The sequence below is a fragment of the Strigops habroptila genome, chromosome 12 (genome assembly GCF_004027225.2).
Source record: "Strigops habroptila isolate Jane chromosome 12, bStrHab1.2.pri, whole genome shotgun sequence".
In the NCBI taxonomy this organism is placed as follows: domain Eukaryota; kingdom Metazoa; phylum Chordata; class Aves; order Psittaciformes; family Psittacidae; genus Strigops; species Strigops habroptila.
In genome coordinates this window covers 7803431-7820593 of record NC_044288.2, presented here as the reverse complement: position 1 = coordinate 7820593, position 17163 = coordinate 7803431, and positions in this window count along the sequence as shown.

Below are 17163 nucleotides of genomic sequence, written 5' to 3'. Positions count from 1 at the left end.
TGGACTACCCAGATTTCATCATGTGCATCTCATACTTGTAGCTCACCTGCGTGACCAGGTCTATGTTGCCACTTCCCAAGAAAAATGTCAGCTGTAAGCAACTGAGTAAGGGGGAACAGCAGCTGATTCCAGAGTCTGCCACCTGCAGGGCCCACACCACAGGGTTTTTTCTCTGGAAGTCACTACACTGCCACAGCACAGTGCTCTGCCTGAGGAAAGGACGATATCGCAGTGAAGCTTTGGGAAGTTTTTTCTCACAAACTTTGCACTGTTGTCTCCAGAATGGCTCTTTCCCTCCCCAGTGGCACTGTGAGGCTCCCACTGCACGCACCCCAGCTCTTCAAGTCCAAAAGTATATTTTTAAATACTTTCATGGTAGATGTAACAGACTCCAGCAGTTGTTTCATACCCCTGCTTTGTGGATGATGGCATAAATATTCATGAAGCATTCAATGAACTGTACAATGTACCATGACCATCAGAACTAATTGTGTCAGTAATTAAAGCTATGTTTTATTGCACCTACATCAGAGAAACTTCATGTGCTGTGACAGGACACCACTGTCCACAGAAGATGCAGCAACAACACTGCAACCAGAAGCACCACAGATTTTTATATTCATCATCATTGCTGCATATTAAAGCTGTCAGGCCCGATACTATTAAAATTAGTAAAGCTCTACAAGATACTCTTGAAATCTCCAGGCTGCCACATTCATTTGAAAGTCACCTAAATTGGATATTGCATTTCAGAACATAGAGTTGAAATCCTCCAGGTACGCTTCCAGGTATTGAGGCTCTGTCCAGCAAGAAAGGCCATCCATAGTGAAGCATTGTTTTACACCTACTCAGACAGTACTTTACTTCAAGCCATGCAACAGGAGGATAGGTAAGCCTTATACCAGGCGCCTCCTTAATGAGATTAGTGTTCAAATTCCCAAGGCAGAGAAACGCTTCCAAGAAAAACTCTGATGGTGGTTCATGACCCAACAGCTACTCAAAAAATAAAAGATTCTATAAGTGCAACTACTTGAAAAACATTTGTTACAGAGAATCATTTCTCTTAAGCCCTTTACATTCTTTCACTCAAGAGCAAACCCCTTTCACTGCTTGTTTAAACACTGCAAGTGCTCTCGTACCAGAACTGCACTGGGTCATGTTTAGCAGTAGAAAGTAGAGAGGTTTATACTCAGGATGCAGTATTTCCATAACAAATCCTGGCCCCTTGACTTCCAGTTGCTTCAACACAGAAGAAGATACCTGAGGAAACCCATGTCTGCATTGAAGACATGAAGAACTGCACATCTAAAACAGTAAAATGACAGCAAAAGGAACCAAGATTGGCTTCCAAAGAGGAAACAAGCCCCATTTCTACTGGGAAAGTGTATGGGAGGTTTCCACATGATATTTTTAGCAGGTATTTTTTACATCTGTACACCAGGTCCCATTTTTTGAACAGCAGCTGCCCCTGGTGCCTCTTTACCAACCTGTCATCTGCTCATGAAGACTGAGTCAATAAAAGAAAAGCCTGTGCACAAGCAAGTCAGAATCATTCTACTATCATTTGCATGCTACAGGATAGAGCAGCCCGCCTATGCCCCACTTCTAGAATGTCAGGTATGGACCACAGGGAAAATAAATATTAAAAAAGAAAAGCCACAGCACAACCACCATGTTCCTTTATGTAAGCCAGTAGTTGCAAATGCAGTAATTCATACTGTTAACAGCGGGGCTCAGTGGTTTGGGCTTTTTGGCTGCTGTTTCTGAACAGAGTTCTAGCGGGATCTGAAGAGACGCAGACAGAGATGACAAGCACGAGCGCAGCAGCAGCAGAGCTCCAGCAAGCGCTTAATGAAGCCCAGGATCCCGTGGATTACAGGGAACAGCAGGAGGACGGACATGAGGCAGCTACATCAGATCACAAGTGTCAGAGGAAGTAAGTAGGGAATTCATTGATTGCTGTTTACTATAATGCAGGAATTAGGAGGCATGAAATGAAGTGATAAGTCAGAAGTTAAGCTAACCTATGGAGATCCCTTTAACACTGCTCATGGATAAACTGCACAGAAGTAATGAAATACATTTATGGAAACAGTGGCCATCAAAGGCCATTTTTCTTACAAACAGGGGAAACAGGCAGACAAGAAAAGGGACACACCGGATCATAGCAGCAGGTGGCCACAAAAGAAGGAAATCTGATTTCATTTGTATACGCATAGTCTAATTAATACTTTGTGTGCACTTAGCAGGCATAAAGTCACCAACTGGTTTTGTTTCATCCCCATGGGAAATAAATGTTCCCTCTTTGCACAGGCAGAGCCAATGTCGACACAACAGCCAGGATCTGCAGCATCCCAACATCTCAGTGCCTGTACAGGAAAAGATGCTCCACACAACAGCCTGGCCAAGGGAAAACATTCACAGGAAGTTCACACCAAACCAGCTTCCCACTGGAAAATGTTACTGTGTCAAAACTGCTTTGGGAGAACCAAGTAACAACATTGCACCAAACCCTGTCAGACGTGTCAAAACAAGGAACTCTAGTCTCAGCTCTCAATTTTCATGTTTGTTATTTTTAATAACACACAGATTCGGCACAGGAAGCATTCTGACTGAGCTCAGATTTTTAAAGCTTCAACTCAATTCATCATTCAAATTTAATGCCAAAACACTGAGTTTCCAACCCTGCCCGAGACCCTTGTTGAAGCGGACATGAACTGGAAGTAATCAGAAGCAGGATTTTCAGCGACACCTTCCTCACACAGTACCGTCTGTCCTTGCCATGACCTCACAGCACACCCTCACCTCATGCAGAGTCCAGCCTGCCTACAGCCCATTTCACAGCAGCAAGACCCAAAGGCAAGGATTGTTCCCATCGAAAACAAACCTGGCCCTGTTGGTGGATCTTGAACAGACAAAGCCAAGAACGAAAAGAAATCAAACCCAAACCGAAGCTATCCTGCCATCAGCTGTCCCAGCCCTGCTCCTCCAGCTGTGCAGGGGGACTGCTTTGGTCACAGACAGCCCATGCAGATTTAAATCAAGCTTATTCTGTAATGAAGATTAATGGCTTCTGCAGTTAGAGCTTTGCATTGAAATAAAAACATAAGAAAAAAAGAAATCAAAGTCTTACTGTGTGAATGACCTCAGGAAGTGGCTCTTCCAGCCTGCCCTATATTAAAGGGTCATCTTCAAGAGACTGCTTGCACAAATTAAAAGGTCATTTGAAATATAAAACTTTCTTCACATCACAAAAGCAGGCAAAAAGAAATCATATTCTGCTCTTTCTTGGTAGTTGCACAAGGGCTCAATATTAACCTGGTCAATGAAACTCAATCAGCTGATCATCACAGGTAGCGCTGAGCAGACTGGGCTGCTCTTCCCCAGGGACATTCTCCTGCGGCGAAACAGAGGAGTATTTATCCTGTGTGCATCCACTGCTCAGCAAGGGGAGCTCTCTGGAATTGCACGTCTAATGGGATTTTGAACGATCACCCACCACTGCTGAAAATCACCCCAGCTCACAGCCCTGCTCTTACGCAGCCCATTCTGACAGCATGAGCTGTGATCATGGTCATTAACAGGGGGTTTATGGAAGGAAAATGGAAAATCGAAGATAGGAGAATTGACATTTAATTCATGATCTTCCAGGCCCTGGGTTACAGTGATATTAAAAAGCAGAATAATAAATCAATCATAGAATCATTTAGGTTGGAAAATGCCTGTAAGATTATGAAATCCAACCATTAACCCAGCACTGACAAGTCCACCACTAAGCCACATCCCTAAGTGCCTCATCTACAAGTCTCAGATACCTCCAGGGATGGTGACTCCACCATATCCCTGGGCAGCCTGTTCCAATGCTTGACAACCCTTCTGACGATGAAACTGTCCCTAATCTCCATCTAAACCTCCCCTGGTGCAACCTGAGGCCGTTTCCTCTTATCCCATCCCTTGTTCCTTGGGAGCAGAGACCAGCCCCCTCCTGGCTCCATCCTCCTGTCAGGCAGTTGCAGAGAGCGATAAGGTCCCCCCTGAGCCTTCTCTTCTCCAGACTAAATCCCCCCAGGTCCCTCAGCCGTTCCTCATCACACTTGTGCTCCAGGCCCTGCACCAGCTCCGGTGCCCTTCTCTGGCCCCGCTCCAGCACCTCAATGTCTCTCTTGCAGTGAGGGGCCCAGAACTGGACACAGGATTCGAGGTGCAGCCTCACCAGTGCCCAATGTCTGTTTATGTGGAGGTCTGCCAGCTTCTCAATACAGCTCACACTGCAGGCAGCATCACACCAACAGGCACAAAGGAAGAAGACGATCCCCACCACAGGGACCACGGACAACTATTCCAATTATACAGCTGAGGAGCCAAGCGCAAAGGAGCTGGTTTTCACCAGGGTCACAATTTATCTTTCATTTTTCACATACACAAAGAGCAGAAAATCTGCTCTAGACTGCAAACCCTGCACCCCAGCACAGTGACACGTTGGGATGCTCTACACAAAGCTGGGGCCAGAGAGGGGTGGGGGAGAATGCAAAAGATGTCAACACAAAGCTCATTGTCCCAGGACACACAGCAAATGGTTTAGAAATTAAAATGTAATTCAGAAGCTACCAATTATTCCTGTTATAACAAACGAGGAAAAAAAACCAAAAGAGGTGCTTCGCATTAGCTCTGGTTTGTGGAGTCTCATGGTTATGTGAGACTCACACACACTCAGCCTCCTCTTGCAGAAGAAGGCCTGAAAACATGTGCCAGACACAACCCTCCCACAGCTCAGAGGCTCCCATACACAGAGCAGGTTTAGGGACCTTTGAGCACACAGTGTCAGCAGAGCACCTCCTCGGATGCCCTGCGAGGGGCAGGAGCACAGCAGCATCATCTGGACCGCAAAACACAGGCCAAGCTGGTCCTCACTGCCATGGCGCAAGGCACAGCTCGTGTGCTCTTGGGTGCTGTTTGAATTGTATCCTGATCAGAAAGCACAGCAGCAAAAGGCTTATTAAGAAATGGGCATGGTTTGGTTTTAACCAAAGGAAGGAATCTGCTTGCTAAGGGAAGAGCTGCACTTTCCTCCTCGCCACTGGTACAAAACACCAGTTTAACATGTTCCTGTGAGCGCTGGGCAGAAAAGAGATGGATGTGCTCGCACCACAGGAGAGGTGTTGCTTGTTGTTCTCGGGCTGGTGGGGAGGGTGCAGGCAGCAACAAGCTATTCTGTCCTGGCTCACTTCAAAGGTGCAATTCACCAACTAACCAGCTTAGAGACCTGCTCACAGAAAGATAATTATAGCTGTAGGTTTCGTACACACTGGTTTGCCAGCTGGGTGTCAGACACCGTGCTGGGAAGCAACAAAAGGTAAAGCTGTGTTTGGCCTTTTTCAAATCCTTCCTTTGTTCCCCTTCAGTTTATCTGCAGCTCCAGCCAAACCGAAATCCCAAACAACAGCAAAAGTGATCTTTTGGTGACATCTGAAACAGGCATTTCAAACCACCCAGCAAATCCCATGCAGCTGGGGACCTGCAATTGGTACCAGATTGACCCCTGCCTCTGAGCAACCCGTGTCACTGGGGCTCGGCCTCATCTCATTAAGCAAGACGTGCTGCTTCTTCCTGTCAATGTGATTGGAAGAGGAAGTTTTTGAACCTTATTTGTGTCAATAAAAGCACTAAAGAGCAGCCGCTGCATCGCACATGCTGACATGGGGTTACTAATCACTGCTCACAGGCAGCTGAGAGGGGGGAAATAATCACCTACTGCACAACTGGCAGAAGCTGCATTACCGATGCTCAGCACAGGAGCCGCTACATGGCACAAGCTGCTGAGCCCCTGTAAACACATCATTGATTTTCTGCTTCTTCCAGATGGTGCAATTCAGAAGAATTGTTTTTAAACGATGCCTTGCAGACACATGAACAGCACAGCCAATAACGGGCATATTTCAGGTGAGCACTGACCTCCTTTCCTCCCCCATCAGGCTAAAGCACCCAAAGCACCGCAAGCACTTTGTATCAATTACTGCAGCCTGTGAGCGCAAGCAGGAGGCACTCTAATTGGGGCTACAGCCTCTTACCTACGGCTCAGCTGCTTCCAGCAGGATCCAGAGACAGTCACACAAAATGACATCACGGATTAATTGCGATGCTCTGTGCAATTCTTCTCCTTCCTTTTAAAGCCAAGTAACAACACACACCCAGGAAAAATTAACTTGAGTGATGAGCTTGTTTCTGCTGTAGAATGGTCAGAGAGAGTTCCGCAAACAACAAGGAAGAGCAGTGAGGAGCCAATGGCCAGACCCTGGCAGCACCCACTGGGCTCTGCTGCAGCCTCCTCACACCCAGAGGTGCCAAATTGCGATTTTAACGGGCCAGCAGTGGGAAGTGCTGAGTTTTGTTACCAGCGTTTGGTTTAACACCAACTGGTGGGAAACCTGGAAAGGCTCCGGGGAGCCCAGGGTGGCAGCACTGGGGATGGAGGGGCTCCACCAGCACAGGAGATTGGGTTAAAATAATATTATCAGCATTCCCATGTCGTGCTGCACTGCCCATCTCTGTCCAGACTCACTCTCTCGTGACCACCATAATGTGGCCTCACAGGGAACACAGGTTTGAGCTTTCCCCCTAAAGGAAAAGCGAAGCCAGGGGTGCCTTGTCATCAGAGCTCTCTGCCAGACCCAGTCATGGTAAAGCAACACTCTGTAGCTGCAATGACCATCCACTATGTCAGTGTGTGCATGGAGCTGGCCGTAGAGGGGAAAACAAGGGGATTTCATCTGTGTTACCAGGTATTTTTCAGCCAATGTAAAACCCAGGACTCAATAAAGCTCACCCAGTTCCAACCCCTGCCACGGGCAGGGACACCTTCCACTAGAGCAGGTTGCTCCAAGCCCCTGTGTCCAACCTGGCCTTGAACACTGCCAGGGATGGGGCAGCCACAGCTTCTCTGGGCACCCTGTGCCAGCGCCTCAGCACCCTCACAGGGAAGAGCTTCTGCCTTAGAGCTCATCTCAATCTCTCCTCTGGCAGGTTAAAGCCATTCCCCCTGTGTCCTATCCCTGCAGGCCCTTGTTCAAAGCCCCTCTCCAGGTTTCTTGTGCCCTGTAAATCACCCCCTCCCAGAAGAAGTGACCACGTATTCTTGTACCCAGCTCCCAGCGAGTCCAGCTGGACCAGTGCAGGAAGGGGGGATGAACTGTGAAACTGCAGCTCCTCAATCAGAACATCCCCAGGAGCCCGCAGCAGCCTGTGGAGACGGACACAGGCTCATGGGGCAGCCTCAGGGAAATGAAGACTTCACTTTCTGGCAGTTTTCCCAGTACTAAAACCCATCTCTGAATTAGGTCACTGCACAGTATGGAATTTCCCAGATATTTGTACCTTTTAGTATAAAGCTAAACACTGGAGGAGAGGGATTGAAACTGTGGGTGAAAAACAGGCTCAGGGTCATCTTAAAACATAACTTCCCACGTAACACCCCCAAACCTCTTCTCTTAATGCCCAGATCCATGATCCTGCTTCCTTTATTTTCTAAAATATAGGAAACTGCTGGCAGAGGTTTTTATAATGTAACAAAGACAAAAATACTACAGTAGGTCAAAACCTGTAGAAAAAAGTTACATGAAATCCACAATTTATTGTTTTTTATTAGTGATAGTCAGCAGTTTGCTGCTGTGCTTTGGATACAGTCACAGAACTCTCTCCCAGTAGCTCAAACTGAATTGATGCAGTAGGAAGAACTTGTATCTAAATGCACTTTTCTGCCTGGTAGAAGAGCTTTAGTCATGCTGGATTGTTCCTAACCTCTACCCTGGTTTACTTCACATTTTCTCATGGCAAGAGGCAACTTGTGGGTCTCTGCATCACCCACAGAGAAACGCAGCTGCAGCCTTGTCTTGTCCCTGACAGGGAGAGGGGGATTCATGGGGATTTCAGATGCAAATATGTTATGTTTACTTGTTAACAAGATTTATTCTAGTAACTTGGTTTATTTCTCATGCTCTGATTCAGAGCCTGGACACCCTTCACACAACAGGTCCTATCTGACCAGTTTTAAGTATGTTAAAACTCTTTTCAAGTGTTAAGGTGGCAAAAACTAAATGGGGGGGAGGAAAGTAAAGTTTCCTTATAAACCTCATGCAGAAAGTCGGTTTAAGTCAACTTTATTTCAAGCAGGAATTAGGCTACTCAGGGCTTCTCTCATCTCCAGAGCAACACTTCCCTTTATAATACACACTAGTGAGCACATGCTGGGGATGTACGTATATTTGTGCTCAAGTCAGTCATGATGCGATTTGCAGCAGCTATAGATTGTCCACCTTAAATAAAGGGCCTTAAAAGCTCAAATCCAACTAACTCCTGGTGTAGAGAACCCACAGGGCAGTGGGAAACTCCAACTCACATGGATTATAACAACGTACCTTTACTGCAGCTAGAGCTGTAGCACCACTTAGATCCCAGAATGGTTTGGGTTGAGAGGGACCTTAAAGATCATCTTGTTTCCTCCATTCCTTCCCCAGCCCCAGGGCCAGGAGGGGCACAGCCTTCCTTCCCCCAAGACACCCAACCTCCACACTCACCCGGGGCCTGGCCAGGAGCACCCACAAGCACAGCATGCCACAGAACTCACCCATCCCCTTCACCACAAGAGCCCAAGAGCAGAGTCCTACCTGCAACTGCTGCCAGGGACCCTCTGGAGGGTGGGTGAGCAGAGACCCACCAGCACCTTCTGGCCTGGGCAAGATCAAGCACCTGCTCCCCATTAAACAACAGCCGCAGCTAGGGCAGAGGCTTAAATAGATGGGTGGGAGGGCACCAGCTGATGCTCTCAGGTGCCTCCATCACAGCCATCAGCATCACCCCGACCCTGCGCAGCTGCCCTGCTCCAGGAGCTCCCAGGAACTCCAGGGCTGCATCCCAGGGGGACAGCACAGGACCTTCTTCCCTTTCCCCTTGCTGCTGCCTCTGGACAAGTATGTCAGTGGGTAACCCCTAAACCAATTCCATCCGCCCCTTCTTGGATCAGGTGCCAGAGCTACAACTGCACACATACAGTTGAAAATTAGATTATAATTTGATCAACTTTCTGTGCATACATCTTTGTAGAAGCTCTTCATCTTCTTCCTCACCACCAGATGCTCAGGCAGCCTCTTTTATTTCATATTAAACATGAAGAAAACGCTGTAGGCTTAAAAGATAAAACACAACGAAGTGTAACAAGGTGGGCATTGTTACTAGCACAGCCCATGAGGCCTCACCACTCTGCTTTCTGCACGGTGGGAAAGGGAAAGTTTCGGGTGAGAGCCCATGTCACAGCTCCATTTAGCCCAAAGAAATGAGCAGTGAGGCCATTGAAGCGCGGCCAGTGCCAGGGCTCGGGCTCACAGCGAACACCAGGCTCCGAAGTTGCAGTACACAGCGGTGCTGCTGGGACTGGTGCTGGGGCTGGTGCTGGCACAGCAGCGAGTGGGGGGTTCCCACAGCTTCCCCGGCTCCAGCCCCTTCACATCGTGCACGTTCTCTAACACACCTTCTCCAGCCCAGCCTGACCTCGGGCAGGAGCCCCCCAGGGAGTTGCCCGGCCGATGCCCACGTGCTCTGCTCCCTCAGGCTGGGGACAAACGAAATACGTCCTTTGGGGCTTGAAATGAGATCTTTGGCTTTATTTTTATCTTAATATGTAAGTCATGTGCCTGGCAATCACAGAATCACAGAATCATGGAATCCCAGACTGGTTTGGGTTGGAAGGGACATTAAAGCTCATCCAGCTCTAACCCCCTGCCACAGGCAAAGACATCTTCCACTACAGCAGGTTGCGCCAAGCCCCATCCAACTGCTCTGGCTGTGCTACCTGCACATACACCAGTCTGGTTTTGACCCTGCTAGTGAAGCCAGTGCTCACAGGAGCCCATCAGTGAAGCCAGGACAGGCAGATTAAGCAGAGGAATAGATATGTGCTTTCTGTTGTCTTCCATTGTTGAAGCAAATGGTTCATCCCCGCTGCTGTGCCCGTCACCTTGGGCTGTCTGTTGCATCTCCCCGTACCCTAGGGGAGAGTGGCTGTGGATGTTCCACAGCACCAGTCAGCTTCACGTGTCACCCAATGGACAAGGGCCGCCCTCTGCCTTGGGAGGTTAAAAGCTTTTCCATTAGCAACTTTGTTGGATGCATTTTGTAGAAAAGATAAAGCACTATGAGAAAATAAAGCCTTGTAATTTACCTCTGCAAATAATTCAGGGCTGATAATGAGAGTGAATCAATCAAGGCAGAGCAATTGGATTGCAAGGTCCTTCCGAGCAGCATCAATGGGAAAAGCATATAAAACCCTGGCACTTTAACAGCCTCTGCACCGCTGCAGGAGACCAGGACTGCCGCAGGAGCCCAGCCACTCCTCTGGCTGGAGACTCGCTGGTGCTTAAAGCAAAAGAGAAGCAAAGCAAAAGGAAGTAAAAGAGAAGCTGAAGGAGTCGCCACCAACAAACAGTGTTTGTGCTCAGAGACTGAGCCCTGCAGGCATGCGGGGAGCTCGGCTCTGAGCGAGAGGGCCCTGGGCAGGAGCCTGAGAAAGCTGCCGTGGGATGGAGCCGGAGGTGAGGGGCGAGGGGCTGCCCACGGCCACCTGTGCTCTGGCCCCAGCAGCCGCCTGAGCCCTCCCCTCCCAGGCTCGGCTGGGAACAGACCCCAAAACTGAACCTCTGCAGCTTCAGGGATGCTCTTGAGCATCTGCTTCCAACCAAGGAACTGCCATCCCAGGGAGCACAAGAAGGAAGAGGAGGGGGAAGAGATGCACACAAGAGCCGGCCGCACTGTGCCTGGGAACGTGCCTGAGCCTTTGAGGAGCAGAACATCCGATTCCTGCACAAAGCGGAGCCAGCTCCTGGCATTTGGAATAATTCGTGGGTTTTGTAACTGTGTCTGGCAGTTAAAATAAAACCCAGTGGAAATGTACTGCCTCTTCCCCCAAAAGACAGCGTTAGTGACCCGAGATTGCAGTGATGGCCCTTCAAATGTCAGAGACATTTAACATGCCTACTGCTTACAAGGCAACAGTGAAGGTGGCAGGTTTGCAGAGCTCTGAGGACATCCTGCCTCCCAATGGCAACATCCCTTTTCCCGAGCCTTTCCTTATTGATCTTGAGAACAAATGACATTGTTTTCTCTTTGAAAGGATCTGATCATGAGTATCCTTTATTTCCTTTGAAATGTAATGTGACTTGTTTTTTTAGAAGGCAAATACCCTCTGCGGTGTTCAGCATGTTTAAAGCTCCGTTTCTAAAGAGTACAAAAGCTGAGCCCCAGTCCCCAAGCCTGTTTATCCGGGCACTTTTTTTCCCCAGCTAATGCAAACTGGAGCATAATGGCATCGGTGGATTTAGAGTGTTCTGCACTTAATTGGCCTCTCGCCTCCCGGCTCCCGCCTGCCGGTGCCACTGCGCTGGGCTCTGGCCAATCCCAGTTTCCCGGCAGAGGCTGAGGTGAGCGGTTGGTTCACAGGGAATAAACAAAACATAAAACAAAGCTCCAGTGAGACTCAGCGAAGGGATGCTGAGATTCTTTATCTATTGATGATACAATCTGCTGTGATAGCACAATAGTCTTATCACACAGGATGGTGATAGTGACAGGACAAGGGGAATGGCTTTAACCTGCCAGAGGGGAGGTTGAGATGAGCTCTGAGACAGAAGCTCTTCCCTGTGAGGGTGCTGAGGCGCTGGCACAGGGTGCCCAGAGAAGCTGTGGCTGCCCCATCCCTGGCAGTGTTCAAGGCCAGGTTGGACACAGGGGCTTGGAGCAACCTGCTCTACTGGAAGGTGTCCCTGCCCGTGGCAGGGGGTTGGAACTGGATGAGCTTTAAGGTCCCTTCCAACCGCAGCAAGCTCTCATCCTGCCCTACGCTCCCCTCACCAAATCCACTCATCACTTTCCTCACATTTTTCCTTTTCTCCTAAGCAGGATTCACTAAAAGAGCTTTCATGACCTGCCGCTGCCCAAACTTTCCCATGTTTTAGGGCACTGTTCTTACAGCAGGACAAGGTCAGATCTTCAGCTGGAACCAAGATTTTGCCTGGGAAAACATCCCTTGTCCCTCGTGCAGTGCCCAGCACTGGGGCTGCAGCAGGACCTGCCCTTGAGGAAAGGGACCAAGGGATGCTGCGGTGCAAACCATGGCCTGGGCTCTGCCATCCCTGTGCCAGTGTCCCAGCTGGGTCCCACATGTCACAGCTTGGAGGACATGAGTTGTGCTCCGGGCTCCTTCTCCAGAGCGAGCGGCTTCCAGCGCAAAGGTAGCTACAAATGTGCTTTTCCCCAAGGCCTCATTACCGCTCCAAGTGAGGCAACTGATTAATATTAAAGCAGATAAGTGCTCTAAATCTTGCCACTCTCACGGAAATGTTTGTGCCATTAGTGAGACAAACATGAAACAGAATTCACCAAACAAGAAATAAACACAGCAAAAACCAAGGCGGGCCTGAGAGCCAGAACAAAGGGTTTGAAATGATGGGTTAGATCACGGCAAAACTATCCCGAATGTCATTAATTTGTGTACTCCGAGCTGTCAGGAGGGGAACGGGCACCACGGTATAAAGCTTCCCTATGACAAGTCTCACAGTTATTCCTCTACACCAACCACATGATATTTGTGCTTTTTGGCCAAAAACTGTGAGGTTTTTGCTAGGAATTTTATTTTTTTATTGGGGGGGAGGGGACAAACTCCCTTCTACCAAAAAAAGTCACTTTGCAGAACCATATGGACAAACATGCTCGATGCCACCAGCACACAGCACTGAGCTCTTCCACAGACACAGCACGGCTGCTTCCCCAGCACGGAGCTTGCTTGGGTTGCGAGCAGTTAAAAGGACTCTGCTCATGCCTGGAGGTCAGTGCAACTGGAGGCAGCATCCTACAGATGGCCTGAGACGGAACATCAGGCTGGTCAGTTTACCTTTTGCATCTGTAAATGTTTGCCTCCAGCTCAGCAAGACAGCACACATCAGGGAGAAAGAGACACACGGCGTAAAATAAAGAAAGGCAGGTTATTTCTGAATGAAATCAGACGAGTGAAGGTAACTGCCCACCGGGATTGACCATGTGCTCGGTACCATGACACCGCACATGCTCCTTGGGGAATGTGCCCATCATGTATGTCCCTGTGTCCCCATCACCTGTGACAAGAGCTCCTCAGACCTCCCGACTGGTGACTTCCATTACTCGCAGTCTGCTTCTGCCCTGGGGGGTGGGGAGGATGCAAATCCGTCCTGCCTCAATTCCAATCCACAGCGATGCAAAAATGAAAATGCTAGTCCTAAATCCGTGCACAGCAGTTCAAACAGACACAGTGTGATCATTTCCTCATGCCCACAAGGCAGCCACTCAATAAAAATAAACATGCTAATGAATGTGTTTAGTCTTGGTCATTACATTTCACAAATATTGACTGCTCAGCATTCAGAGTCCAAATTCGCAGGAATCAGTTAACAACCAAAACAGGAAAGATGAAGGGAAGTATTTCGTTCCGCTGTGCCAATACAAAAAAGGGTCACTTCCCGAGGACCATGTGGTGGCTCTTCTATCACAGGCTGGCACTTCCCATGGTGTAAACCCCAGCACTGATCTTGGAAGCACAGGCTCAGGGATGTACAGCACTGGAGAGCCTGCATTGCTGAGCAGTGCACGCATCTACCTCCAGAACAGGACAACTGAGACCAATTAATACTGAATTAAGCAGGACCACAGCCCTCAGGATAGCATGAGGAGGAGTCCGCTGAGAGTTTACATCACATTTGAGAAAACAAAACACAACCACCCCGAAGAATGCGAAGTCCATCATTTTGCCCTCAGGCAATCAAAGAACTGGTTCAAATCTGCACAAAGAACAGACACAGACTATAATGGGGCTACTTGTCAAGTGTGGTATTACCCAGAGCCAGTGACGGGTGTCAAACACAGCTTGTGCTCATCTGAATTTTAAATGAAAAGTTTAAAATAAAACTGTCCTGATGCGGAGTGTGGAACGAGAGGAGGAGAAGCATGAGATGGGCACTCTTTGTCAGGAACTTCACTTGCACTTGATCAATTCCCCTCCAGGTTTCTTCTTCGTCTACTCAGAAGCAACATGAGAGAAATGCTTTCTGAAAGAACTCAAATATATGAACACTTGTATTGAGGCATGTCTTTACAGCTGAAAATAATCCTGCAGGCAGGGGTACAGCAACCAGAGATCTGCACAGAGCCAGGAGAACTGAAGGAACGGGGGCTCACGGGAGCAGTGAGCCTGGCTCGCCGCTGCAGCTGAGCCTCGGTTCTGCAGGACAAAGCCTCTGCCCCACAGAATGAAGCTGAGACATGAACAAAGCAGGGGGTGCTGGCACCTCCTCAGTGCTGGCCAGGCGAGTGGGTTTTCAGAGCAACGAGGGCTATTTCTGGTTTGCTGCTTCAGGTTCCCTCACCCAGCTCTGAGTCCCTGGTGATCACATCAGCAGTTCACAGGGAGATGCTGTTTCCAAGCCTACACTTGTTCCTCTATAATTTTCATGATCAACATTCCTTAAAGCAGTAAAATTCCTTAATCTTTTGTGAAAGGTTTGCAGTCTGTGGTCTGCTTTCCCCCCATATTAAACTCTCTTCCCTCAATAAAGTGGTACCAGTTAAGTGTAGAAAACAGCCATGGAATTCCGATGGCAATGACGATCCACGGTTCCAGGGAAACTCTACACAACTACATTTTCTCCTGCAGAAGCAGAGAAAATAGATTTTAGAAGAAATTTATTAGGAGGTAATCAATAGTCATTTGCTCTTGTTCTGAAGCTAATTTAAGAGTTGACCAAATCTTCCCTCACAGATAAACCCTGATGATACTACTGCCCAGGAAAAGTCCTTAGATAGAATCAACATCTTATTTTACCTGGACTATCACACTCATGAGGAGAGGATGAAATACAGGGTGCAGAAGTCATCTTCATCAACACACTGTTGAGCAGCTCTCAAACAGTTGGGCCTAACACTGCAGTAGGTCACTATTTTTCTTGAAAATACCTCAAAATTTACACACATTTATAATGGACAAACTCCCACATTTATCTGCAGGGCTACAAGGAGCAAAACATGCAGTGGTATCCCAGACTGAACAACTTTTCCTACCTGTAGAGGGACATTGTGCTTCCAGCTGCCTTTCACATCTCTATAGAGAAAGCAAAAAGGATGAGATATGTTACAGCTATGAAGAGCAGCTCCTCTTCCTCGCCTACTTGAGGAGAAGGCAACAAGCTGACTACCTGAGCCCATCAGCCTCAAATGGCCATGCCACTGTTTACAGACCAAGGCACTAATTGACACAAGGGAAGACTCGAGGTTTGCCAAGGGAATTTAAAAGTGTTACTTATTGCATCGATTATGCTCACAGCGTGATAACTGCTTTTTCCTTTCTTCATAGCACCGCAGACTTTTAGGCAAAATGATGTTGAGGAGAAGGGGAACAAGAGGGGACTCCATTAAACGAATAAAATACAAAAGGGCAGGTACGAGTCATTGCCCAGTATCTCTTTAGCAAGAAACAACTAAATCAAAGCCTAATCAATATATTCCTTTCAACTAAAGTTCAAACCCATAAATCTCAACCCCAGGAAATCAGGCTTAAAGGAGCTAAATTTACACTGCTTAGAGCGCAATGATGCACTTGCAATGCAGAGCAAACACTGCCTGCCCATTCCACTCTGCACCACCGTAGCTGCAGCTGAAAAGCTTCTCTGACGGACCAGCTGTACGACAGTTCAGCCTTTCAGAGGCAGAGGCACTGCTGCAGGAGCAAGCCGCCCCCCCCACAGCCCTTGGTGGGGTAATGCCCGCAGCACCCAAAGGGATGGGAGCACAGCGTTCCCGGCTCGGGAGCGGCTGTAGGTGGCTCCTCTGGTGAGTGTCACTGCAGCAGGACCTGACCCCCCACAGGGTGACGGAGAACCAGGGACACGTGGAAGGGCACTTGAAGGAGCTTCCCGCACGTGCTGGGCAGCCGATGACTGTACCCAGCACATCTGCCAGGAGCCAGACCCGACTCCCAGACACAGGGACAGAGAGAACCTCTCAGGTCTGTAATGCCTCTGTTGCGCACTCCACGGCTTCACTTACACCGTGAATTTAAGCAAGAGGTTAAGTGATGTGCAGGAATAGTGTAAGCGGGCTGTTGGAACACGGTGAAGGCACCGCACGCTGCAGTGTGTGCCTCATGCCCAGTGCCAGCACAAAACAGGGTAACATTTTACCAGACCAGCAGAAAATGTTACGTTGTCTCTGAGAAGAGCACCAAACAACTTTCATTGTTCTGTAACCATGACAAACCATTTTGCAGTTGAATATTTGAGCTGGGCTCCATCATTTAACAAACACAACAGCATGGCCTTTAATTTCCATCTCCTCATACATTAAAGTCAAGCAAAAAGAATCTAAAAAAAGAAACCAAGAAGTGAAGATGACAGAAATGTTGCAACATTTAAGAAGCAACAGATAAAACATCTATCAACAGAACTCAAGTTTCTTGCTATAAATGCTCCTTTATTGCATGGCCTTAAAACCCCTCCTAACTCTGTCATCTGCACTGCTTCACCCAGGCAGGGGTCATCATGGCTTAGACTGGTATAAACTCATCAAGGCACTTTCTACACAAGTTTCAAAACTCACACACACAGAGGCTGATGTGAGGGGCACATGGACTCCCCCCGGGCTGGCAGCATCCCCCAGGCTTTGCTGGCAGACTACGGAGCACCCTGGCCCTTTTCCGAAGGAAGCCAGGCTCTCACCAGCAGACCCAGCCCGGGCTGTGCTGGGAGCTGGGATTTACCCACACATCTGCTCGACTGCTGAATTATCCCAGAAGGAAGTGCTATGGGCAATAATGTGGGTGCACCTCATTCACTAATAGCTTTTCTGAACAGGTAAGAAAAAAGATAGTCATAAATGCTGTGATCTCCATCCAAATGCACTGACTGCTACAAACAAAAGGGCAGGAGAACTTTATCTCCGCTATTTTTGTGCAGGGTTGGAATAAAATAAGATAAACATGACAAATATGAGAAGCCATAAAATGTCACTGTCATTCTGTTAGGCATTAAAAACATCCTACCCACAGAACAGGCTCATCTCTCAGTTACAAAAATAATTATTAAAAAGATCAGTGCCTCT